General features: G+C 37.3%; 1 non-coding gene across 1 annotated transcript; it reads left to right on the forward strand.

Annotated features, from left to right (window-relative positions):
* Positions 1–14,832: 14,832 nt before the first annotated feature.
* LOC111883672 (small nucleolar RNA R71) lies at positions 14,833–14,939 on the forward strand. Its single transcript, XR_002847505.1, has one exon. It is a non-coding gene; the product is annotated as a small nucleolar RNA R71 (small nucleolar RNA).
* Positions 14,940–27,424: the final 12,485 nt, after the last annotated feature.

Consider the following 27,424-nt stretch of genomic DNA (forward strand, 5'->3'; position numbering starts at 1 on the left):
ACCCTACGATCGGAGAAGCTATATGCGAAGTTCTCTAAGTGCGAATTTTGGATCCGAAGAGTTGAATTCTTAGGACACATGGTTAGTGAAGAAGGAATCCACGTGGATCCATCCAAGATTAAATCTATTGAGAACTGGTCAGCACCGAAGACGCCTACAGAAATTCGCCAATTTCTAGGCCTCGCTGGCTACTACCGCAGGTTCATTCAGAACTTCTCTTGGATTACGAAACCTCTTACCAGATTGACACAGAAAGGCATAACATTCGACTAGAAAGAGAAGCAGGAGAAGGCATTCCAGACCTTGAAGCGAGCTCTATGCACTGCACCGATATTGTCCCTTCCCGAAGGAACAGAAGATTTTGTGGTATACTGCGATGCCTCGAATCAAGGGCTCGGTTGTGTCTTGATGCAACGAGGTAAGGTCATTGCCTAAGCCTCAAGTCAGCTAAAGACACATGAGGTAAACTACACCACCCACGACCTCGAGTTAGGGGCGGTTGTATTTGCTCTAAAGATCTGGAGACATTACTTGTATGGAACGAAGAGCATAATATACACCGATCATAAAAGCCTCCAACACATACTAAACCAGAAAGAGCTCAACATGAGACAACGACGACGGGTTGGACTACTCAATGATTACGACTGTGAAATTCGTTATCACCCGGGGAAAGCCAATGTAGTAGCAGACGCCCTAAGTAGAAAAGAGTACTCCGGTCGAGGAGTCAAGTCATTAACAATGACTATCCATTCGCACCTATCCGCACAGATTAAGGAGGCTCAGCTCGAAGCCTTAAAGCCTGAGAATGTGGCGGGAGAGTCCCTGCGTGGAATGGATAAGAACTTGGAGGTCAAGGGTGATGGAGCCTATTATTTTATGGACCGAATCTGGACTCCGCGCCATGGAGGTTTCAGAGACTTGGTCATGAAGGAAGCACACAGCACTCAATACTCCATTCACCCAGGTTCAGATAAGATATATTTGGATCTCAAAAAGCTATACTGGTGGCCTAACATGAAAGCAGAGATTGCCACCTTCGTGAGTTAGTGCCTTACTTGCGCAAAGGTCAAGGTCGAATACCAGAAGCCATCAGGTCTTCTCCAACAACCAGAGATACCGAAGTGGAAGTGGGAGCGGATCACCATGGATTTCATAACCAAGCTACCCAACAAAACGGGTGGGTTGGATACCATTTGGGTCATCGTTGACAGATTGACCAAGTCCGCGCACTTCCTACCCATCAAGGAAACATACAAGATGGAGAAACTCACAAGAACATACATTAAGGAGATAGTACGGCTGCATGGCGTCCCTATATCTATTATCTCTGATAGAGATAGTAGGTTTACTTCGAGATTTTGGCAATCACTACAAAAAGCATTAGGGATGAGGCTGGACATGAGTACAGCCTACCACCCGTAGACCGACAGACAAAGTGAGAGGACGATCCAAACCTTAGAAGATATGTTGCGAGCCTGTGTGATTGACTTTGGTAAATCGTGGGATGCACACTTACCTCTTGTGGAGTTTTCCTACAACAATAGTTATCACACGAGCATCAAGGCAGCTCCATTCAAAGCCCTCTACGGCCGGAAGTGCAGATCCCCTCTGTGCTGGGCTGAAGTGGGTGACACTCAGTTCGCTAAAGGACGAGTTCCTGATAGCGCTCTCACGGGTCCGAAAATCATCAGAGAAACGACCGAGAAGATTGTACAAATTCACGAACGATTAAAGGCGGCTAGGGATCGACAGAAAAGCTACGCAGACAAACGAAGAAAGCCTTTGGAGTTCCAGGTAGGAGACCGTGTCCTGTTAAAAGTCTCACCCTGGAAGGGCACGATACGCTTCGGAAAGCGTGGAAAGTTGAACCCAAGGTACATAGGGCCTTTTGAGATTCTCGCTAGAATCAGCCCTGTAGCCTACAAACTCAACTTACCCCACGATCTAAGTAACATACATCCTACCTTTCATGTCTCAAACTTGAAGAAATGCCTGTCCGACGAGACTCTCGTTATCCCACTCGACGAAATCGAAGTCAACGAGAGCCTCAACTTCGTGGAAGAGCCTATGGAGATTATGGATCGAGAGATCAAACGAACGAAGCAAAGTCGCATCCCAATTGTGAAGGTTCGGTGGAACGCCAAACGAGGACCAGAGTTCACCTGGGAGCGCGAGGATCAAATGAAACTCAAATATCCCCATCTCTTTGCTTAGTAGTAGTGTAATAACCTAACTGCTTGAATTCTAAATTTCTGGACGAAATTTCCTTAACGGGGGGATGATGTGACAACCCAAAGTTTATTCCGTTATTATGCCCCGTTTCCGTTAATGGAATATTCTATTTTATAAAAGTTCCGTTAATTTGGGTTCGATTAATAAATAAATGTTTTATTTATTTATATTTCATGCTATAATCATCGTGATAAAATAAATAAAAACACATAAAATATCATTTCCATTTAATTGGAAAAAGTTATTTTTATTACGACTATTTAACCGGGTAAAAAGCTTAAACCTCGTTAAACATAAGTATAGGGCAGTCGTATACCGGGTACCACCTCCAAGCCTTATATAAAGGATATGAGACACTCGATAGGAACCTTTTACCACTCTAGACCCACTTTCTCTCTCTACTCTCTCTCTTCGAGTCCGATTTTGCCTCAAAACCGCGAGTTTTCGCCTCCAAAACGTAAGATCTCTTACCCTAACTTGTTCTAGACATCATTTAGTGTTGTTTTAACTGAAAAATCGATCATAAGGGCTGAAAAGGAGGAGTTTACGGCCTAAGAACCTCCTTAGGCCGTAAACACCTAAAATGTTGTCAAAATGCCAAATTTCTTCCCCTTAAGCCTAGAAACTATCTTTGGACTTAACCTAGAAGTGTTTGGACCTTGAATCATCCATTTTTAGGGCTTTGAAGAGGGTTTACGGACCAAGCACATGCTAAGACCGTAAACACCCTCTAAGCTTGTAAAACAAGCCCAAAACACTTCCAAACCCCATTTAGGATTAAGATTTTGCTTAGGGACATCCTATTTCAGACTTGGAACACCTAAACATCAACATTTGAGGGATAAACTAGAGTTTACGGTCCAAGCATATGATTAGACTGTAAACTCCCCTAAATCATACCAAATAAGAGTTTAAGTCCCTTAAAGAGCCTTATATCCTCACTAGAACATGGTAGGATTGAGCCAAAAGCCTTGGAATGAAAGATTGGAGGTGTACAAGAGTTTACTACCGTAAACCATGGGGTTTACGGTCGTAAACTCCCAAGGAGTGGTCCTTGGACCATAAACTCCAAGGAAGTACCCTCCTTTGACCTTAAACACCCCTATAACCTTGTATAATACCTTAGAACCACTTCTAGAACCACCAAAAGCTTGAAACCACTCACTTACACTCCTCCCATGAGTTTACAGCTGTAAACTCATGGGGGATGAGGTCCCCTAACCGTAAACTCACTTAAGGTGAGTTTTAGAAGAGTAAACTCCATGGTGAGGACTTATACCCTCTCCTTGCAACCCATTAGCCTTTTAGCACTCAACCATAAGACCTTTAATCACATTAGGATGTCTATATGTGTATAATTAAAGTCTTAATCACTAATTACTTGTAAACATATGTCTTCATATGTTACTAGGTTCATAAAGGGTGTACAAGTCTCTACTTGACACCAAACGTTCACCCGACACTTCCACCCGATCTACTCATTGCAGGTGAGTTCATACCCCTTAATGAACCTTTTTAAATGTTTTTACATGTTTTAGGGGGGGATACAAGTATAAATCCTACAAGTTTTATTATTAAAGCATATGTGATTCACAAATTACCATCAAAAAGGGATTTTCTACACTTTTAGCTGCTTTCCAATAAAACTGTTTTAGTTGATTATCAAATGCATTTTTAGATTAAATTGTTACTAAACTGCTTTTAAAACTGTGTTAAATTTACTTTTCTTTTTTTAAAATATATCTACACTAATATATTTATATAAGTAAGACTTGAAGGACTTAGTACCGATAACTCGTCTTATTTCCTGTTCTTGTTTGATGTGGTCCTAGGGTATCGGTTATCCGTCCGACTGTCGTTGATTTCTTAGTTATATATCATATATATTAGTGTTAGATATGAAAGTCTTCATCCCATACGACACCTTTGTTATTCAAAGGCCGGAAATCATACACTCTAGTTATCTATAATAGGTATAGCTAAGACTACTACTCGTTACCTCTACTACTGCTATACTCACTATAACGGCTCTTACGACAAGTTAATACACATATAAGAAAACACTCTAAGAAACTATACAAAAGACTATTGTACTATAATACCGAAGAATACACGAATCCAGAGTATAACTCACTAACCCTCTATAAGTTACTCTACTGAGTTTACACCATATGACCAGGGCTTTCCGGTTGGAAGGCAACACTATATGCATAGATCTATACGGGGCAGACACTATTACATCCCGACTGCTAGCTACAGTCTGATCCGACTACGCTCAGGGGTGGCACTACATCACTACACTATGCATGACCGGGAAGGTCATCGGGTTCTCTATTACTACTTCAGTCTGGTCACCTGAGGGGTTACCCCTTTATCCAACATAATACACTAAGACTTAAGTCTAAGCTAACATCCCGAAGTAAGTAAATATCTATTACTAATGGATGTTTGCACCACTACTACTGTTAACATGCATACCTTCTCTTCACCTATGTTACTCACAAGGTTTATTACTATACTTTTACAACTGAAGGTTTTCTATGAAAATACTTACGCACAACTCACAGGATTTAACCGACAAAGTACTTTTCTAGAAAATATAGGATTTTCTAGGGATTTCTACTACTTATAAACATAAATTTCAGTTTTTATTCTATAAGTTTGGAAACACTTTTATACAACAAAGACACTAAATTCTTTTGAACTCACCAGCTTTATGCTGATACTCGTTTTCAAAATAACTTGTATCCTCAGGTCAAAGATAGACAGGTACAGGTTCAGCTTTTGGAGAAGATGGAGCACATACATGACCCATGTTTTATTTTGTTATACATTTTGGTGTCTATGAAACTTTGCAGAACACGTTTGTAATATATATATATATATATATATATATATATATATATATATATATATATATATATATATATATATATATATATATGCAATGGTTGTTGTCGCTTGTTTTTACTCTTATGAAATTATTATGATACTGTACATGACGTCCTCCACCCTGGAACGTATTCCGCCATTATCGGTTTTGGGGTGTGACAAATTCTCATTCAAAGGAATAAGAAATGAAGATTATTCTTTTAACAATCAATCTTTAAATCCCAGAAGCAAGGTAAAGTTGTACTTGAAGATTATGTGACATATTGCATGGAAGCCTCCTCAATCAATTTGTTGCTATCTATGTACTTGCTAAAGTGATCCAAAAGATTTGTTCTCTGTCATTCTCTCTGAAGATTCTCAAGCTAAAAGTGTTGATTCTCAAGAATCTTTACCAGAAGCCTCCTCACCTAAATGTGCATTCAGAGTCAAATTTTGAAGAAATTCCTAACTGTTCAAGATGAAGTCACTCGCTTAGAAGATTCATATGTTCATCTTGAAGTCGTGAAGAAATTGAAGATTAAAGCTGAAGCCTAGCTCCAAATGAAGATTGACAAGAAAAGCCAGCTACATTTTTAAGGGGAGTTTGTTGGGTCAAAGAAAAGAAAGCAATAAACTAAGGGGGAGATTGTTGGGTAAAAAATATGGTTTATACTTTGCTTTTCTAAGCATTTGTTGTTTTAAGTCTTGGTCAGAAAACTCCTTGGGTTTAATTGTAGCTTGGACCGAAAACCCATGTGTTTTTGTTCTAGCATTAGCGTTGGGCCTTGGGTTTGCGGTCCATATATATATATATATATATATATATATATATATATATATATATATATATATATGTATGTATATATATATATATATATATATATATATATATATATATATATATAAGTAGGGGTGAGGAGTGGGTGTAGACCTTGAGAAGAGAGACACAAGTGGTGGAGCATATTCTAGAGAGAGAAAGTTAAAGAGAAGAAAAGTGTGTGTGTGTGTGTGAATCTTGTGTTTGGACATCAATCTTACCATCAACACATCATAGATTCATATTCTTCTTCTTTTTCTTATTCTTTTTCTCTATTTGATCTTGCGTCATCCACTTGATTGGACTTTTGCACCATCAAGTGGATCGGATTGATACACCACGCAAAATTTAGGACTTACAGTTACCCTATAACTTTCTGAGTATCTTCTTATGACAGAATTGGGACTTTCCGTTCGAACTCTCCGAGTCCTTCCTTGGATTCATCGTGTTCTCCTTCATACAGGTCGGGACATTTGCTCATCAACTCGCCGAGTCCATCCTTGGACTCGTCGAGTTCTTCATTCTTTTAGTCCAGCTTACTAAGTCATCTCTTAGACTCAACGAGTTCACTCAGAACCAGAAAGGGTTGGGGAACCACGACCCGACTTGCTGAGTTGGATGAACAACTCGTCGAGTCCCCCATATGCCAAACCCATATAGTCAATTTTTGCTGAGTTCAATGCAACCATTTCACAAATCTGGTATCCTTGGGCTAGCATAACACGTAAAGTTGCTAACTTTACGTGTATGCATGGCATTATGAAGCTAGAACACCAAAACTAAGCCATAAAGGAGTTCTAATGCATGTGATAGGGCCATAGCTTAAGAAATGTGGCAACTATGAGCTTCCTGAGCTCAAATGTTCCCCGATTTGAAGTCATCACTCTAATATTTACTCAAATCCCGAAAGTGACTTTAAAGTGTCCCAAAAATGACAATATCCAAGCCCTAAAGAAGATCTAAGTGATGAAAAGCTAAGGTATAAGCTTTATACCTCAAACAAGCAGGAAATGCAACCCAAGCTCTGGATCTACTGCCTTCTTCTTGAATCTCCAAGTCTTTCCTTCCCTCTCCAAGCTTCAAATCACAAAAATGGCACAAAAATAACTCAAGAACACTCAAAAGTCGATTAGGGTTTTGAGAATAGGGTTTGGAGATGATGGAGGCTGTAGTTGAGGCCATATAAAGTGTTTAAATAGGGTGCAAATCCTAAAAATTAGGGTTTCCCTCTGGCAGACCTAATCGTCGAGTCGGGGCTCCTCTACTCATCGAGTAGGCTTCAAGTCCTGTAGCCAACATATCCAATTCCTACACGATAAGTTTGGGACCTCCAAATCGTTGAGTTCTTTAACAAATACGAATAATTTTTATTTAAATACGTACTAGGAACCGGCATTACATGGATCTCTGGTTTGCTAAAAATTGTGACAACCCAGAATTTTCATTCGGTCAAACCCTAAAAGTCAATCACTTCATATTATAAGTCAAGTTCACTTGTACTTGTTTTTGGGAAAAATAAGTTCATTTGATTATTTTAATAATTAATCTTTAAACGAACGGGTGAAAGAAAGTGTTGTCTCGGGTTTTGAAATTTTAAAACCGCAAACACCTTGTGTCTTAGAAGTTCGCGGCCAAACTTTTAAGTTTGGGGCGAAAAATCATCCAAAAATCATAAACTCCTGCATAAACATGAGTTTACTCTCCAAGACTACTCATTCTTGTGTTTACTCCCCAAACACCAAAAGAGTAAACTCCAAAATATCCTCTCAAGTATCATCCAAGTTTTTATTCAAAATCTTCAATCTAGTAAGTGTTTCTAGCCTTTTCAAGTTAGTATATCACTTAATCTAGTGATTGTACATCCTTTAATCCATCCATTTTTGTGTTTTGATTAGTTTTCCAAAAACACCAAGAACACACACTAGTGTTCTTGGACTTTAAGTTCATTTCAAGCTTCCACAATGTAAGTACTTCTATCCTAGAGTCATTTAAAGCTTGCTATACATGTTTATACCAAAGAAAAGTTCCAAGGACACCAAGATAAAAGTGTTCACGGTTTTGGGAGGTCCCTAAACCGTAAACACCAAGAATAGGGCCAAAATGGTGTGTTAAGGTGCCTAGATGCTTCACAATGCCTTAGGGACTTTTCTAGATTAATCCTTGAAGAGTTTATCACACAAAAAGCACCAAAACTTTCCATTTTTATGTGTTTACGGTTTGGGGATGTCCCAAAACCGTAAACACCCCAAATGATGTGTAAAAGTCCCATAAATGTCCCACAGTTGTTCCTTATGTCTGAATTTAACCTAGAATATTGCCATGTTTGAGCTAAGGACTTGAAAACCGCCAAATACCAAACGTATGGGTTTAAGGTAGTAAAATCATGAGTTTAAGGTAGTAAACTCATGAGCTTAAGGTAGTAAACTCATGGAGAAATGGTCCTTAGACCGTAAACTTCATTTGGGAGTGTTTTGATGCCAGACAACACTTCCTAAGGCAACATCATGAAGTAGGAATGCTTGGAATAGCTTAGAAGACTTCAAAACAGCAAATGGTCAAATGGTTAGGAGTTTACGACCGTAAACTCAAGGGGTGTTGGTCCTTAGGGAGTAAACTCATTTTAAGAGTGTTCCTTGATCCCCAATCATACTAGCCTTTCCCTACATCACTTAGATGCACTCCTTAGCACTTATAACACTTATACAAAGTGTTTGTCATGTCCTAGAGTGTCTTGACTTGTTTATTAGTTTTTTAAAGACTAATTGTTTATATACACATGTCCTCATATGTAATTAGGATCTTTGTGAGTGTCTAAGTCTTCATTTGACACCAAGCACTTATCCGACACTTCCTTCCGATCCACTCGCAACAGGTGAGTTCATACCCCTTAATCAATGTTTTAAATGTTTTTAAATACTTTATGGGGGGGATACAAGTAGAATCATGCTAGTTATTATATCAATCATATGTGATTAATAAGCAGCATTCAAATGATTGGCTACTCATTAGCCGTTTTACCAAACAGTTTCCTTCAAATGTTTTTCATAAACACTTTATATGTATAAAACTCCTTATTAAACTGTACATTTTACTCTATATTTTTCATTTCAAACTCATTTACAATTATGTTTCAAACAAATGTTTCTTTATACTTAAACTGTTTTATCAAACCGATGCCTTCAAACCATTTTATAGATTAACATGAAGTCGATCTTTTCTTAGATAATAATTATGTTCAAAGGTTTTACAAAACTTATTTTATGCTTTTATATTATCAATTGCATGCCTATATATTTATAGATATATAAGAAATGTTTAAAAGACTTAGGAAGGCTATCCACGCTATTTCCTTTTCGCGCTTGAGATGTGGTCTGGTGGGACATCGGGTATCCGTCCGATGGTTGTTTAAATATTAGTTATATATTATATGTACATATATAGTCATGAAGGTCCTTCCAGTTCATCCAATGCCCTTGGGTAGCAAGGGTATACATCCATGTTCGTATGTACCGGTTTCATTACTAGTAAGCTACCATATGGATAGTTTAGGAAGATACTAGAACTATTACTAGAACGCGATATCATACAATGAGTCAATTCATTCATGAGTCAATACTTTCTAGATAGAGAGAACATAAATTATAGCTAGTACTCACAGTACATTACTATACCTGCTAGATAGAGAGAGAACACACATTACAACTAGCACACGTAGAACGATTAACAATACATTACATATACATGAATACGTTAACATAATTTTGATCCACTGTATCAGAGCATGCCTTCAATGTCATGGCCTGAGTTGTAGCCAGAGTCTACTGGATTAACTATTCTACACCTTGCTGCTAGCTACAGCCGGACCTGCAGGTCTGCGGGTGCCAAACGTCATGCCTTTTTACGACCTACATTTGTCGTGTTACTTAGTTGATAGTATGATACAATTAATCGCATGATACCTTAATATAAATCCGGTTTAAGGTAGTTAGTACAGCAGTAGTTCCTATAATACAACACTACAGTACTACATTAATTTACCGTTTACATATATTTAGTGATCATTTCACTTAAACATTAATGTGCAAACTATATTTTGTTAATGATAGTTACACTTGGGAAAATTACACACTTTTACAAGAAACGAACATATAAAACAGTTAAGTTTTAGTAGAAGACTACATTTAGAACAGTTAGGTCTTGGTAGAAGACTCCCTTTTAGTATAGTAGGAATCATAGGGTTTTTCAAACGTTTACAGTTGTTTTACAAACATTCTCATACTTACACGAACTCTCTTTCAAAACATTTTCCAGTCTTTCATTACATGTCAAACAAATACTTACATACAACTTAAGACACATTAATACTTATGATCTCACCAGCTTTAAAGCTGATACTCTCTTTCAAAATAACTTGTATCATCAGGTCAACAGTAGATAGGTACCGATGCAAGGTTTAGAGAAGATGGAGCTCGTTCAAGACCCATCTTTCATTTTGTTTATACTTTAGTGTCTATTATAATTTGACAGAACACTTGTATTAAAATTATATTATTAATGCAATGGATGATGTTGTTGCTTGTTTACTACTTTTCATTGTTGTGATACTGTACATGACGTCCTCCGCCCCAGAACGTTTCCGCCGTTCTCGGTTTTGGGTTGTGACAAAAATTAATAAGATTGCAGAATTAGGATGGAAACATAGAAACAAAGTACAACGATAAATATACACAAGTTAAAATACTTCTTGAATCATAACAAGGTTTGCATGAAAACACAAGTTAGTAAAGTGATGAACAACAAAGTATATTGGAGATAAGAAGACTTGTATTTGAATAAGATAACAATTACAAGAAGATAGATTTTAGACACACTTTTGAATGCCTAACAAGATCATCTATTTATAGCAAGAAAGAGTACTTCCAATTATCTGGACAATAAAAAAATATGGAGAATAGGAGGCCATGCTTGCCACACATGTTCAGACTAAGTGAACCAAACACACAATTTTAGTTTAAGTTAATCAGTTATACTAGGTCTTCGCATCAGCAAAAGACAATACAACAACAAGTCTTCACACAGTCTTCTTTATCCTGGACTTCACAATTCAACACTTCACATCATCCATACACATAACTATACGCATAATCACCACTTGATCTCTTCTCATCCACTATAAATTCTTTTAGCTGTCGAGGATCATTTTATGCTTCAACTTCTTTACATCCTATTCTCCTACCCTCATCTGATGATAACCTGAACACAAAGTGCTTTATGAGAAACGTGTTGCTCCCTAAAATACACCGTCTACCCTCGACGGTCATTTAATTCTTCTCCTCCCCTCGCGTAACAACCACATAGGCCATATATGTCGCACACGTACTATACCTCCTGGTCCTCTTACTCAAACAAAAAAAAGTTGATTTGTTGTTGTTACTCTTGCCCTAAATAGCTACTTCTCCTTCACTTGGGATTCAAACGGTCACTTACTATCATTTAAGTGACTATGAATACTAGGGAATCAAATATTACTTCAAGTAATAACCCATAACTCCCTTATAACTTAAAGAAGCTCCTACTCTTCCTTCCCTTGGCCACAATGCTTATAAAGAAACATCAATGTCCTCACTAAGATCAAGTGATTCAGATACAACTAGCTAAAGGGTAAAATAGCTAAAACATGTGCAAAGTTAAGTAGAGGCTTAAATCCACATACGAAATAGTAAGGCATAAAGAAACAATGACATAATAAAAGCAGAGAACACATATATGGAACCATATCAGGTGTTTCCCATACCTCTTTATATTGAGTTGATAAGCTCTATCCATAAACCTCGGCGCCTTCTCCGTCCCAATCTTCCGTTAGTCAAATGCCAAAATATCAATGTTGGACCCAACATTGCCCCTCTTGTAAGGTGGAGATAATCAGTCTTGATGTAACTAGGCTGATTGCAAATAAAATACATCTTTAACTCCTGATCATAGCCTCAACAATAATGACCATCTTGTCCACACTAGAAACACCTAACTTCAGACGCACAATAAACACCTTCATGCATTTTCCCATACTTTCCATAATGATTACATCTTCCTTGGTCTCATAAACGAGTATCGGTAACCTTGAAATTTTTAGTTGTTGCCAACGGTGCATGGACATGCACCTGCTCCCCCTATTTCGTTTAGGTCTTTACCTCCAATTCCTAAGTCAGTCGCTCGATCTCCACCGAAACACATACGGTTCCCCGAACTGGATCTTAAATTCCTCTCATGACATAGACTCCATCTTGGCCGCAATAACTGATTGAACATCATGCTCCAACATACCTTCATTATAAGGAATAAAAGTTCCACATCGAAACAGAACCTTACTTCCTCTGGGAAGAAACCAGTATTGAAGGCACCCTTTATCTCCTCTATCCATCATATTCTATAAATCTGATCCTTCTTTCCCACGAACATGGTAGGATGACACATATACAACTCAAATTAAGTGACATTCTTATCCCTCAGATGACGATCCTTACCAAAGGATGTAAACCTCTTATTAATCACAAATATACAAAATCCTCAAAACCCAGTTACAACAAAAATATATTGTTATCCCACACTATTCACCCACCTATAGACTCCTCAGAACCCGGTTACGACAAAAATATAATGTTTTCCCACACTATTTACTCACCTACAAACTCCACGAAACCATTGTCACCCTTCTTGATCCAAGTACGTATCATGTGCTTCCAGAAGTAGAGGCCCATACTACCTTCCACACCTATTTGTACTTATCCCAAGAATTTCCAGAAGGTTCCCAAGTTGCCTCGTACACCCTACTAAAATTCTATCATACATGTATGTGTCCATGCACATACATATCACTATTCTTTATAGGCTCTCTCTAGGATTTCCTCTCCCCACTTGCTCAGATGATAAATGAATTTTTTCCTAATACAGATGAGTCTCCTTATGAATGCACATGTATACATAGTTTAGAATTCGGTAGACGTTCAATTAATTAATGCTACCCTAAGTCAATATACCAAACAAGGACCATGAAATAAGGCCTAATTGAAAATTCTAATTCTATCTAATTCTAAATGCGTATAACCCAAAAGGATTCACTTAACAACTTATTAGTATTAACACACTCCAAAAAGAACAAAGCGAGTTATATCTAAGGCAACAAGTCATCCCTACTAATTAGGTGATTCTAGCATGCAATTCCTGAGCATATCCTTAGCCTACATACTAGCATACATATCTATCAACTACATAAATATATCATAAATCAAATATGTTATATTGGGAATCGCTTTCATTTATTGAGCACCGACTGACTGTACGCATCATATATTTCCTTGTTTTAAAAACTTAACTTAGTTTGGAGAATAATGTTCCCAATCTCAAAACAATATTTAAACATGAAGATGCAATGAGATCTAGTTCAAGTTCCTTACTTAACTAATTTTGAGTTATATTTGTAGAAAGGTTCTCTTTTCAAAATCATTTATAAAAATATTTCATACCTCAGTTTGAGTTTAGACACATGCTTGTATTATCCCAAATACCTAAAACCTATCTCTAATACCAATAGTAGCCTCCCAAATTTGTCAAATCAATTTTTCCTTTTAAAATAAAATTACACACCCAAAATCCATCCTTCGTATAAATGACATAACATCCATTTGTTTCAAAATCATAAATCATAAGGTCAAATCACAGTAAAAACATAAAAGAAACCCCCCACAAAAGAATCAAAAGAGTATCATAACTTCGGAGTGGGTGTACATTCACAACAAACCCTTTCATTTCCCAGTTGAAAAACTTGAAGAACATCTAGCATTAAATTGTATGCACAAAGCTTAGTGAGTTCGCCAATATACCACTGCTGAGTTTTGAAGATATAGAAACTGATTTGGCATTTCATGTTGATTATTGAAAACTTTTAGTCTTTGTAATGGATTTAGTTATTTGGCAATGTTTTACTTATTCCACTATAAATAGTCTTTAGCTTAGCTTGTTAGGTAAGCTTCCCACAAAAGTTCCCTTTTTGTATCAATATCAGTTAGGTTGAGAAAACCAAAGTCTCTTTGTATGATCCTTTTTCTTAATCAATAATATACAAGAGCTTTGACCAGATTACTTGCAAATTTTTTGTGATTGATTCATGATTCTTATTCTAATTTCGCACTCATCATTTTATTTTTGGACTTCACAATTGGTGTCAAAGCCAAATCTTGTATATGACGAATTTTATTCATGAATCTCACTCTGTTCATCAAGTTTTAAATCAATTTAGATCTATTTTCGCTCTCTTTGAATTTTGATTTTTTTGTAGATTTAATGGCAAATTGGAGAATATTAAAACCAACTAAAAGACTTGGATTGTCTCGAAATCGGGTTTCATTTCGGGAGTCGGTTCCTTTTTTTGGTAAAAGTTTCTTCCATTTTTTTCATACTTTTCTTCCTTCTCTTTCTTGTACTCATCATAAGGTAACCATTTCATTTTCGGCCTTCTCCAATCTTCATCATAAAGATCACCAATCGAATAGCAAGCTTTGTCCTTTCGGTTTCCATTTTCATCAACATCACAGTCTTTGGTTAAATGCGACCCGTTACAGTTTTTACACCCCACTCATATAGCATGGACTGTTTGATCCATTTTAGTCATCCTCTTATCCATGTTATGCAACATTGCTAAGACCTCTGATATGTTATCCAAAGCAGAATTCACGATTCCCCTAGTCACATCTTGTCGAGGGTTATGATATTCTCTTGAATGTTTGAAAAATTCCTCGATTAGCTCCTAGATCATGGTCGGTTCTTTCTTTGTGAGTGGCCCTTGAGAATCAAGGAGTTGCCTAGTAGTGATGTTTACCCCATCATAGAAGGTCGATACTTCTTATCGCACATTTGCATAATTTTGAGGACAGTTTATAAGCAATCCCTTATAACGCTCTCATGCCTCATACAATGACTCTCCGACTTGTTGCTCAAAATTTGCAATACCCTTCTTCAACTTGGAAACTTTTGATGGTGGGAAAACTGTTGTATGAACACCTCACGCGTTTGTACCCATGTTGTATGAACACCTCACGCGTTTGTACCCATGGTGGAAGTGCCTCCAGCCAATCTTTTTTTGCACCCTTAAGAGTAACGGGGAGGATTATTAGCAAAATTGTCGCATGTGGTATGTTTGGTATGTTGATGTAGTCAACGATATCATTGACCTCATCAATGTGCTTGTAGGCATCCTTGTGGTCTTTTCCATAGAATGGTATGTCTTTCAGTTGAGCAAGTATGGGTCCTTTTAGTTCAGAGTTGGTTGTGTTGAGAATTGTGAGTTGCACAAGTCCTGGTCTTGTGTCTCCATGCTTCCTTCTCTTGTATGACTCCATCATCATGTTAGCAATGTCCATAATTTTGGATTTTGGCTCGCTTTTGGGTTCACTTACTTTGTCTAATTCGGGTTTGATTTTTGGCTCGCAACATAACTCCTTTTTGTTTGGAGTTTTGTTAAAACATTTGAATTCACTTTCTAGAGTTCTTTTGCTTGATTCTCCGAGTTTTGTTGTCTTCTTCTTATGGAACTCTAACTCAAAATCATCAAACAGTGGTATGATTGCTGTTTTTGATCCTCAGGTCATAAATCATTGAAACAAAAACAAATGAAACGAATAAAAACAACAAAACAAAATAGAAAACTTAAATTGTTATGACACCACGACGTGGTGTTAATGACCACAACATGGTAAGTCAAAAAGAAGAAAAAACTAAATGAAAATTTAAAAGAAAATAGACAGAAAAATTCCTAATAAAATAGAAGATTCAAATTAACTAAAAATGGACTGTTCCCCGGCAACGACGCCAAAAACTTGATGCATAAATAATTATGCACTAGTTTCACCTACTAATGTAACTAATTATTACTTGCTAAGGCAGTGTACCTTGCAGAAAATAGAATAGCACAAATAGTCGGGTATCGAAGACATGGAACATAATGATTAGCTAATTTTATCTACTAATTACCTAAATTACTATTTAAATAAGGAAAGGGTTTTCTCTAGTTTTTCAAGACTAGAAAATTAAGTAACCAAACTAACTACTATCAACTAATGAAACAAAAACTAAAGCTTTAAGCAAGAAACACAAAAGACGATTTTAACCAAGGTAATTGAGAGACTTTCGTTTAGCTTCGATACAGTTGCTATTATGGTTGATTTATGGAATTCCAATGGATTAATGCTTCATTGGTTACTGATTCCTCAAATGACCAGGTTAATGTTCACTAACCTAATCCTTTAGCAAATAAGTTCATTCATACGGTGATCAGGCGGATAAACTAACAAATTAACTAGTGTTCGGTTCATGTTAAATTAGACCTATAACGGATAAATTAATTTGGTTTATTAAATTAATTCAATATATGATTGGTCGTCATATATTAGCTCCTACAATTATTTACCCACTTTAGTATTTAACACTTGGTTTTGGTCAAAACACTAGTCCTACAATTTTGCAATTCACAAAGATCATAAGATTCAAGTTCAGTCAAAAGTGATGGTCATACAAACTTAATTAAACTTATAAAAGTATTTCTCATAAGAATAGAGAGGTTCTTTAATAAGCTAATGTAATAAATAACAAACTATTCATAATCCAAACCAAAAATGAAGCCAAAAACAGTCAAACAATCTAATCTAAACGAAGTAATAGGTTTTTAGCCCAAGATTTCAACAGTAAAAACAAATAAAAATGAAATTCAAGTTGTATTGCCTCAGATCTCTCAAATCCAAGCTATAATCAATCTTATGTAACCCCAAGCTTCAAAGTATGTTCTTGTCCTTCAAAATATGACAATATCACTAGCAAAAGTTGCATTTTCGGAGGATTATACCTTCTATTTATAATTTTCTCAAAGTCGGCCCACCACGTGGTGGCAAGTCCACCACGACGTGGTCTTCTACTTTATCACGTAATCCGCAAGACTTCGAGGTTCGATAGGAAACTTCAAAACACCACGTCGTGGGAATGGGTATTTTCTTCATTTTTGTCTTGATCCAAGTTCCTAGCTTCCAGTTTCCAGCTTCCTTTTTGCTCCATTCATGTCTTTTACCACTACAACACATTATACAATAGATTAACTACCTTTTGTTTTATAATGGGCCTAAAAATGGTTAAAAATATTAAGATATGATGTAAAATATATGTAAAGATATGCACATATAAGAAAAACCCACACTAAATATTTGTTAGCCCCCAGACAAACTTATTTTTATTTTACCAATATTTCATAAGACTATCCATTTAAAACCCAGCCATTATCCCAAGACCGTAATGCAAGTATTTGTGTCCATGATTCCGTAAATCTTCTCATTCCAGAATACTCACAATCCTTATGAACCTTCACCCCATAGCTTATACGACATTCATTTTTGCAACCCTCTGAATCCATCCCCATAAATCTTTCTTATACTCAAGGAATTTTTGCAACCCTCCGAATTCATCCCCATAAATAACCAACTATTCATAATCCAAACAATAAATCAATCCATAAAAAGTCAAGAAATCTAATCTAAACGAAGTCATAGGTTTTTAGCCCAAGATTTGAACAGGTAAACACATTAAAATAAAATTCAAGTTGTGTTGCCTCAAATCTATCAAATCCAAGCAATAATCATTCTTGTGTAACCCCAAGCTTCAAAGTGTGTTCTTGGCCTTCAAAATATGACAATAGCTCTAGCAAAAGTTTGGTTTTCGGAGGATTATGCCTTTTATTTATAATTTTCTCGAAGTCGGTCCACCATGCGTTGACAAGTCCATAACGATGTGGTCTTCTACTTTATCACGTAATCCGCATGTCTTCGAGGTTCGATAGGAAACTTCAAAACACCACGTCGTGGGAATGGGTATTTTCTTCATTTTTTGCTTTGATCCATGTTCCTAGCTTCCAGTTTCCAGCTTCCTTTTTGCTCCGATCATGTATTTTACCACTACAACACATCATACAATACATTAAGTCCCTTTTGTTTCATAATGGGCATAAAAATGGCTAAAAATATTAAGATATAATGTAAAATATATGTATAGATATGCACATATCAAAACACCCCACACTTAATCTTTGTTAGCCCCCAAGCAAACTTATTTTTATCTTACTAATATTTCATAAAACAGTTAATTTAAAACCCAGCCATTATCCTAAGACCGTAATGGAAGTATTTATGTCTATGATTCCGAAAATCTTCTCATTCCAAAATACTCACAAACCTTATGAACCTTCACCCCTTAGCTTATACGACATTCATTTTTGCAACCCTCCAAATTCATCCCCATAAGTCTTTCTTAACCTCAAGGTATTTTTGCAACGCTCCGAATCCATCCCTATAAATAACCAACTATTCATAATCCAAACCATAAATCAAGCCATAAAAATTCAAGCAATCTAATCTAAACGAAGTCATTGTTTTTTAGCCCAAGATTTCAACAGGTAAACACGTAAAAATGAAACTCAAGTTATATTGCCTCAAATCTATCATATCCAAGCTATAATCAATCTGATGTAACCCCAAGCTTCAAAGTGTGTTCTTGGCCTTCAAAATATGACAATAGCTCTACCAAAAGCTGGGTTTTCGGAGGATTATGCCTTTTATTTATAATTTTCTCAAAGTCAGTCCACCACGTGGTGACAAGTCCACCACGACGTGGTCTTTTACTTTATCACGTAATCCGCAAGTCTTCGAGGTTCGACGGGAATCTTCAAAACACCACGTCGTGGGAATGGGTATTTTCTTCAATATTACTTTGATCCAAGTTCCTAGCTTCCAGTTTCCAGCTTCCTTTTTGCTCCGAGCGTGTATTTTACCACTACAACACATCATACAATACATTAAGTACCTTTTGTTTTATAATGGGCATAAAAATGGCTAAAAATATTAAGATATAATGTAAAATATATGTATAGATATGCACATATGAGAACACCCCACACTTAATCTTTGTTAGCCCCCAATATTTCATAAGACAATGCATTTAAAACCCAGCCATTATCCCAAGACCGTAATGCAAGTATTTGTGTCCATGATTCTGAAAATCTTCTCATTCAAAAATACTCACAATCCTTATGAACCTACACCCCATAGCTTATACGACATTCATTTTTGCAACCCTCTGAATCCATCCCCATAAATATTTCTTATACTCAAGGAATTTTTGCAACCCTCCGAATCCATCCCCATAAATAACCAACTATTCACAATCCAGACCATTAATCAATCCATAAAAAGTCAAGAAATCTAATCTAAACGAAGTCATAGGTTTTTAGCCCAAGATTTGAACAGGTAAACACATTAAAATAAAATTCAAGTTGTATTGCCTCAAATCTATCAAATCCAAGCAATAATCAATCTTATGTAACCCCAAGCTTCAAAGTGTGTTCTTGGCCTTCAAAATATGACAATAGCTCTAGCAAAAGTTGGGTTTTCGGAGGATTATTGTAAGGTCGAATCTTATGATATGATGATGTTTGAAACTATTCACTCAGCGTCAACACATAACTCAGCGTCAGCATCAGCGTCAGCGCACTAGTTGTTCAGTGTATAGTTTTATATTCAACATTTTTTTTATAGATTTAGTACTTATCTAGTTTCCATAGTTATCGTCTATTAGTTAGCTGGTATATCCCTGTTTTGTAGGGATTGCCTAGATTAATTCTATATAGTCTTTTGTACAAGTTTGTGAAAGTATAATCTTTCACAAACCCTAATAGCCGCTTTGTGCATTCGATAATCTCTTTGTGAGATTATTATTCTTAGTGAAAGTTTTTCTTCATGAATCTTCGTTGTTCTTGTTGATAGTCATTGTTTGATAAATTGTTTGATCTTAGGTCCTTTCAATTGGTATCAGAGCAGTGCTCTCTTATCAAACAAATGGCTTCGTCATCTTCTTCTTTAAACTCATCAAATCATCCTTCTGCTAAAATTCCTCCATTTGATGAAACAAATTTTGTTATGTGGAAAATCAAAGCTCTCTATGCATTAGAATTTGTAGATGAAGATATGTTGGACATCATCGACAATGGTCCATCTGTTCTGATGTATCAGCCCTTGAAAAACAATGTTCCTGATGGTGTCATGAAGAAAAGACCTAGAGAAAACTGGACATCAGATGACAAAAGAAAGAATGGTCTCGATGTTCGTACTCGGGCTGCAATTCCTTATGCTTTGCCATACAATATCTTTGGGCTGGTTCAGAACTGCATCTCAGCAAAAGAAATGATGGACACGCTGACTGTATCTTTTGAAGGCACTGAGGAAGTCAAGGCTACTCAGATAAATGATCTAAACAGAAGGTATGAACATTTCTTTGCAAAGAAAGGTGAAACCCTGACTCAAACCTTTAATAGGTTTAATACTCTTGTTAATGATCTGTGGAAACTAGATCAGTTGAAGCATCGAACTGTTCTAGTGTAGAAGTTTTTGGATTCTTTGGGTGCAGGTTGGGAGAATCATGTTGATGTGCTGAAGAACAGTGAGAAGATCAGCACAATGGATTTACAAAGTCTTTATGGAAACCTTCGATACTATGAGGAATCAAAGCTCCAGAGAAAGGAGCTGATGAAGGATGCTCAACGTAAGTCATCAGCGGCACTATTTTCAAACAAAAGGAAAGAGTCCGAGTCAGACACTGAAAACCATTCAGACACTGATTCTTCTAAAAGTGATACTGATGATCTGGAAAAGGTTGTTGCTAGTGTGGCTTTAATTGTGGAGACTTTTGAGAAATCAGGCCGTAATTTCTCAAAGTTTTAGAAGAAGATGAGTGGGAAATCTTGAAAAAAATCAGATGCTGACAAGAAACATGCTACTGAAAGGAAAGGGAAAGCTCAGTGCTTTAACTGTGGTAGCACTGATCATTTTGCAAAAGAATGCAAGCAAAGAACCCAAAGCTAAGACGAATACTGGAAGCAGTACAACAAGTTGGTTGAAAAGCTGAAAGCAGAGAACTTGGAACATAAAGTTCTTGTCGCTGAAGAAGAAAAATGGAAGACTGATGAGGAGTCATCAGATGATGAAGTTAAATGTCTGATGGCTAAGATAGAAGATGTTGATGAATGTGAAGTCAACAAAAGTTCGTTTGATCATGATATGTCTGATGCAGTTGAAAATTCCAGGAAGCACAACACTGACTCCCCTTCAATGTATCAGGTTCAAAATTTTGTTTCCTATTCAATGAATGAAAAAATCAAAATGTTTGAGTATTTGGGTGTTCTTAATTCTAAGAAGAATCAAATAATAAGGGATTTGCAAAATCAAATTGATTTTCTTAAAACCGAACTATCCCTGAAAAATAACATTATTGATACTACTCAGGAAAATCTAAGAGTCACTAGTTTATCAAATTCCTCTCTGTCTATTGAACTTGATAATGTTAAAGATCTCATGAACAAAGAACAAACTATACTAAAAATTTGGGCTAAATCTCACAAAAATGCTAATTATGTCATTTCTGCTCAAATACCTCATTCATGTGAGAAAATTCTTGGGGGAAATTTTGCTGAAGCTGAAAAGGTTTTAAAATCTCAAGAAAAAGAATCTGAATTTTATTCCATGAATGAGTTGAAAAATAGTTTCAAAAACAAGTTTATCAGTAACACTTTTATTAATCAGAGTCTAATTGATGAATACTGTGTTACTAATTCTACTGGTGTTACTGAGTGTGATATTGAAATTATCGGAATTGATCCTACCTCTTACCTTGCACATCTTGTGAGACCAACTCCTCTCACTAAATATATTATTGCCTTTCCTATCTCAAATGGAGTGTTTCATGCTGTTCATGAACAACTTAAGCACTACCCTAATTGTAGTGCTTTAGTGAATAAGTCCAAATCTGATACTGATGTCAGCTCCTCATCCATCACTGATCATAATCCATCTGACACTGAATTCAATTGTGATTCAATGTCAAACAAAAGGACTCAAAGTTCACTTGGTGGATCTTACAAATCCAAATGTGTTAAATATAGACATCTGCTCACCAAGAAAAACTTTGGTACTAGAGTTTGTTACAGATGTGGTGATACCTCTCACAAGATCAGTGAATGCATGTTTGATAAAACATCTTTAAGAGCTGACAACATCAAAGTTACAAATGAAAAATGGACTCTTAAATCAAATTCTTTGAACTGTCTTCCTAAAGAGTGTTATAATTTATTGTCGAATAACTTTGTGAATGACCCATTTTACAATGGGTCGGTGTCTTCTAACTAGTTTCTCAGCACTACAGGGTCAAGAGCATCTTTGGTACTTAGACAGTGGTTGCTCAAGACATATGACAGGATCCAAGTCTCTCCTGGAAGACTATGTCAAGAAAAGTGGTCCTACAGTTACATACGGAGACAATGGAAAGGGGTTTACTAAAGGATATGGGAACATCAAGTGCAACAATGTGGTGTTTCAGAATGTTTCATATGTAAAGGGGCTCAAACACAACCTTATCTCAATCAGCCAATTGTGTGATGCTGATTATGAAGTTGATTTTACAAAGGAGGGAAGAGTCATCAACACTGACATGAACATTGCACTCTCAGCAAGCAGAAAAGATGATATATATATGTTCTCGACATGTTCTCAAGTGACAAGGCACTGATGCAATGTTTCTTTACCAAATCTCAAACCAATCTCAGCTAGATTTGGCACAAAAGGTTCTCACATTTGAACTTTAAGAATCTGTCTAAAATATCCAATCAAGATCTGGTTAGAGGTCTCCCGAAATTCAGTTTTGTCAAAGATAAGGTGTGCTCAACGTGTGAACAAGGAAAGCAAACCAAGTCATCATTCAAACCCAAGTCATGTTCTAGCATATCCATTCCTCTTCATTTACTTCACATGTACTTGTTTGGACCTATTCCTGTTCGTTCCCTAGGAGGAAACAAGTATACTCTGGTGGTTGTCGATGAGTTTACTCGATTTACATGGGTGGTTTTCTTTTAGAAGAAAGGTCATGCTGCACAGGAAATTATCTCCCTGATTCGTCAAAAGGAGACACTGACTGGTCTCAAAGTTAAGTAGCTAAGGAGTGATCATGGCACTGAGTTCCGGAATTCAACTCTTGAAGACTTTTGTGATTTTAAAGGCATTGGGCAGAACAAAGTTGTTGAGCGAAGAAATCAAACACTGATTGAGGCAGGAAGAACCTTGATGATACATGTTGGTCTTCCTATGTTGTTTTGGGCTGAAACTGTTAATACAACATGTTATACTCATAATCGCTCTCTAATTCACAAGGTTCACAAGAAGACACCATATGAGATGCTGAAAGGTCGAAAGCCAGACGTATCCTTCTTTCACGTGTTTGGATGTGTTTGCTATATTCTCAATCAGCGCGATCCCATATCAAAATTTGAGCCTAAGGCTGACAAAGGTATTTTTGTTGGATATTCATCTATTTCAAAGGCTTTTTGTGTTTTTCATTTGAACAGGCAGTGCATTGAGGAATCCATTCATGTAAAGTTTGATGAAGAAACATAGACTGATGAAAAAGTAGCTCATTCCTCTTCTATCTTTCAAGAGCTTCTCTCTTGCCCATATGATGAAGTTTCTCATACTGAAGAAGAAGCTATTATTCCTGATCCTATCGTTTCAGACCCAAGTTCTGTAATCAAGGTATTGCGGTCAGCTCGACAACTCATTTGTTCGATGCTGATGAAACCCTTGAAGCTGAAGATTCTCCTGCTACTGATGTTCCTTTCAGTAATAACACTTCAGTGTCAAATCCATTAGAATCAGCTCCTGAACATCGAGATCACCCTATTGATCAAATTATTGGGAATCTTCATGATGGTGTCCGAACCAGATCTCGTGTATCTAATAATTTTTGCATGTATGTTAATTTCGTTTCAATGATCTTACCTGACAAGATACACTCAACTCTTCAAGATGCTGATTGGATTAAAGCCATGCTAGACGAGCTGAATGAGTTCGAAAGGCACAAGGTTTGGACTCTTGTTCCCAGACCATCTGGAAAGACCATCACCGGAACACGCTGGGTCTACCGCAACAAGTTTGATAAAGATGGTATTATTACTCGCAACAAATCAATACTTGTTGCTCAGGGGTTCACTCAAATTGAATCTATTGACTACGGGGAGACTTTTGCTCCAGTTGCCCGCATTGAAGCAATCAGACTGTTTCCCGCGTATGCCTCATACATGAACTTCATTGTCTACCAGATGGATGTCAAAACAACATTTCTTCATGGTGTGTTAGAAGAAGAAGTATTTCTCAAACAGCCCCCAGGCTTTGAAGACAAAGAGCACCTTGACTATGTGTACAGACTAGATAAAGCTGTATATGGACTGAAGCAAGCTCCCAGGGCCTGGTATGAGACACTGACATCATATCTTCTTGAAAATGGCTACAGAAGAGGAGCAATTGATAATACACTCTTCATCAAAAACAAAGGCTCAGACATGATTCTTGTTCAAATCTATGTCGATGATATCATCTTTGGCTCTCCAAATGAGAAGCTGAGCAAGGAATTCGCTGAGATCATGTCTCAAAGGTTCGAGATGAGCATGATGGGGAAGATGACCTTTTTCTTAGGTCTTGAGGTTCAGCAACAAAAATCAGGTATCTCAATTTGTTAAAGTAAATATATTGCTGACATGCTTGTTAAGTACTCTCTCAGCGACTGCAAACCGGCTTCTACTCGAGTGTTCAAGACTGATAAGCTACACGCTGATCCCACCGGCACTGATGTTAATCACTCTCTTTATCAAGGAATGATTGGATCTCTTCTCTACCTCACTGCAAGTCGCCCTGATATCATGTTTGAAACCATTCTCTGTGCTAGATTTCAAGCTAATCCCAAGGAGTCTCATCTCATTGCAGTTAAACGCATCTTTCGATACTTAAAGGGCACTCAGAACATGGCATTGTGGTACCCTCGTGACTCAGCACTTGAACTCTTTGGATACACTGATTCTGACTATGCAGGATGCAACTTAGACAAGGAGAGCACGTCAGGTGGGTGTCATTTCCTTGGAAATCGACTAATCAGCTGGTCTAGCAAGAAGCAAACCTCAGTAGCTATCTCCACTGCAGAAGCTGAGTATGTTGCAGCTGGGAGATGTTGTGCTCAACTCTTATGGATTCAGAATCAACTTTTAGACTATGGGCTTAAATTCACAAAGACTCCTATATACTGTGATAACACCAGTGCCATTCAGATCACACAGAATCCTGTTTAGCACTCAAAGATAAAGCATATCGAGATCAGACATCACTTCATCAGAGACAATGTTGAGAAGGGCAAGGTTGTTCTAGAACATGTCAAGACTTCAGATCAACTAGCTGATATTTTCACCAAGGCCCCGGATACTGAAACTACTGCTCACATTATTGGAGAACTTGGAATGATCACTCTGGATTAAAAAATGGTTTACTAATGTTTGCTATTGTCTTATAAACTAATGTATTTTTTGTTGATGATGATGTGCTGATGATGTTTACCATGCTAAGTACATTGTATGATCTCTTATCTCTATCTCTTTTACAAATATTCTAGACTAAAGTTGAATGATTCACTGTATTAAACCATACACTGATAACAACTTTAAACTCTTTGCCGATGGTTAGACAAAACACCAAGATCTATCACACACAACTATCCTTTCTTGCCAATATTACAATGATTCTGTGATTCAGTGTGACAAAACACATGCTGATGTGAGTCTAACAGTCTTTTCCGATGGTTAGACCAAAACACCAAGGTCTATCACACGCAACTATCCCTTCTTACCAATCTTACACTGATTATGTGATTCAGTTTTACAAAACACATGCTGATGAGAGTCTAACAGTCTTTTCCGATGGTTAGACCAAAACACCAAGGTCTATCACACGCAACAATCCTCTCTTCACCTTCTTCTCACTCAGTGTCTAATTATTCAGTAAGAAGCACCACTCACTGATAATTAAACAAGCAAGTTGTACCTTGAATTGACGACAGACTATCTTTCAGCATGTAACTTTTAGTGACACTGATCTCAGTGCTTCCGCAGACACTGATTGTCGTTTCCTCTTCAGTACTACGGCTCTCTTTACCCAATGGCTATTTTTTGATTTGACAGTTTGTTAAGATACGCAGTTATTTTCGAAAAAGATAATAATTACCTTTTTAAAACTGTTTAATCCCATATTTAAACTTTTTCCCCACCTTTCTCCCAAACCTTCCTCCTATAATTCAAATTTCCTTCTCTCTCTTCAAAACCCTAGAATCCAAACTCTCTTCAATGGCGGCATCACTGTTTACTTTCTCCTCCACTTCCAGAAGACTCATCCCAGCTCCAAACTCTCCTCCTCTTCCCGTATACATCAAAGCCAAAAATGTCGTTTTCAATCCTGATATACCAGATGTTCATCGCGGTCTTGGACTTGATGATTTTGTCAATTTTCTAGTATCCTGCCGACTTCGATACGCTATCAGTGAGGTTCCATCAGAGTTCTTTCCCAAACAAGTATGTGAGTTCTACTACACCGCAACGGTTAATAATGAAAACAACGGCATCCCCGGCACTATTGGGCGTGGCCGTCGCTCAGTTTTCATCACCGCTGATCTCCTCAGTGTTGCACTCAGGTTACCAATTTTTGAACCATTCTCTGACCTTCCAACTATTAAACGTTGTCGACGCCTCTTTGATCAACTGGGCTATGATCAACTATAAAACAAGGCTGGTGCTCGACCAACTCTCATTCTGCGTCAATGTATGACTCCAGGATGGAAGTTCTTCACTGAGGCACTTTGCAAATATGTGGGTCACAAATCTCGTAGTGGGGATCAATTGAGTGCCTTTGAGAAACAAGTTGTATGTTCCCTTCTTCTCAACAAACGTCTTGATTATGGGGCCTTCTTCTTTGATCAGCTTGTCCAACTTCTTCATGCCAATGTACGAGCTGATCATGTTCCATTTCCACGCTGGATTGGTCTTGTCCTGGATAAATTTTTCGCTGAAGCCTACTACTCCCACTCTGGAAACCCCATCCAATGCCCACACATGTCAGTATGAATCTATCAGGATGATCCACTAGCGAATGACATTGGCATCTCTGATCGGATGCGAGAATGGATCGCGAATCCATATACTGTTCCTTCACTAAACGCTGACACTGACGAAGGAGCTTCTGATATCAACGACACTAATGCTGAAATACAAGCTGATCCTAGTCAAGAAGGTAGTCATATCTCTCCTCAACTTTCTCACCATACCATTTCTGTCACTGAAAGACTTCGTTCAGCTCATGGGGAGCCATCTGCTCAGGGGGAGCAACCATCTCAAGGGAAGCCGCCATCTCAGGGGGAGTAGCATCGATCACAAGAAATTCTAGGTACTCAGCTCATTCAAATCCCGACCTCAACGTTTAATGAGCTTCTTACACTGACTCGAGACATGAGTCAGCGTCTTCTACGTATTGAGGCTGATGTCAACCAACTGAAGGGAGTTCT

The sequence above is a fragment of the Lactuca sativa genome, chromosome 9 (genome assembly GCF_002870075.4).
Source record: "Lactuca sativa cultivar Salinas chromosome 9, Lsat_Salinas_v11, whole genome shotgun sequence".
NCBI classification, from domain to species: domain Eukaryota; kingdom Viridiplantae; phylum Streptophyta; class Magnoliopsida; order Asterales; family Asteraceae; genus Lactuca; species Lactuca sativa.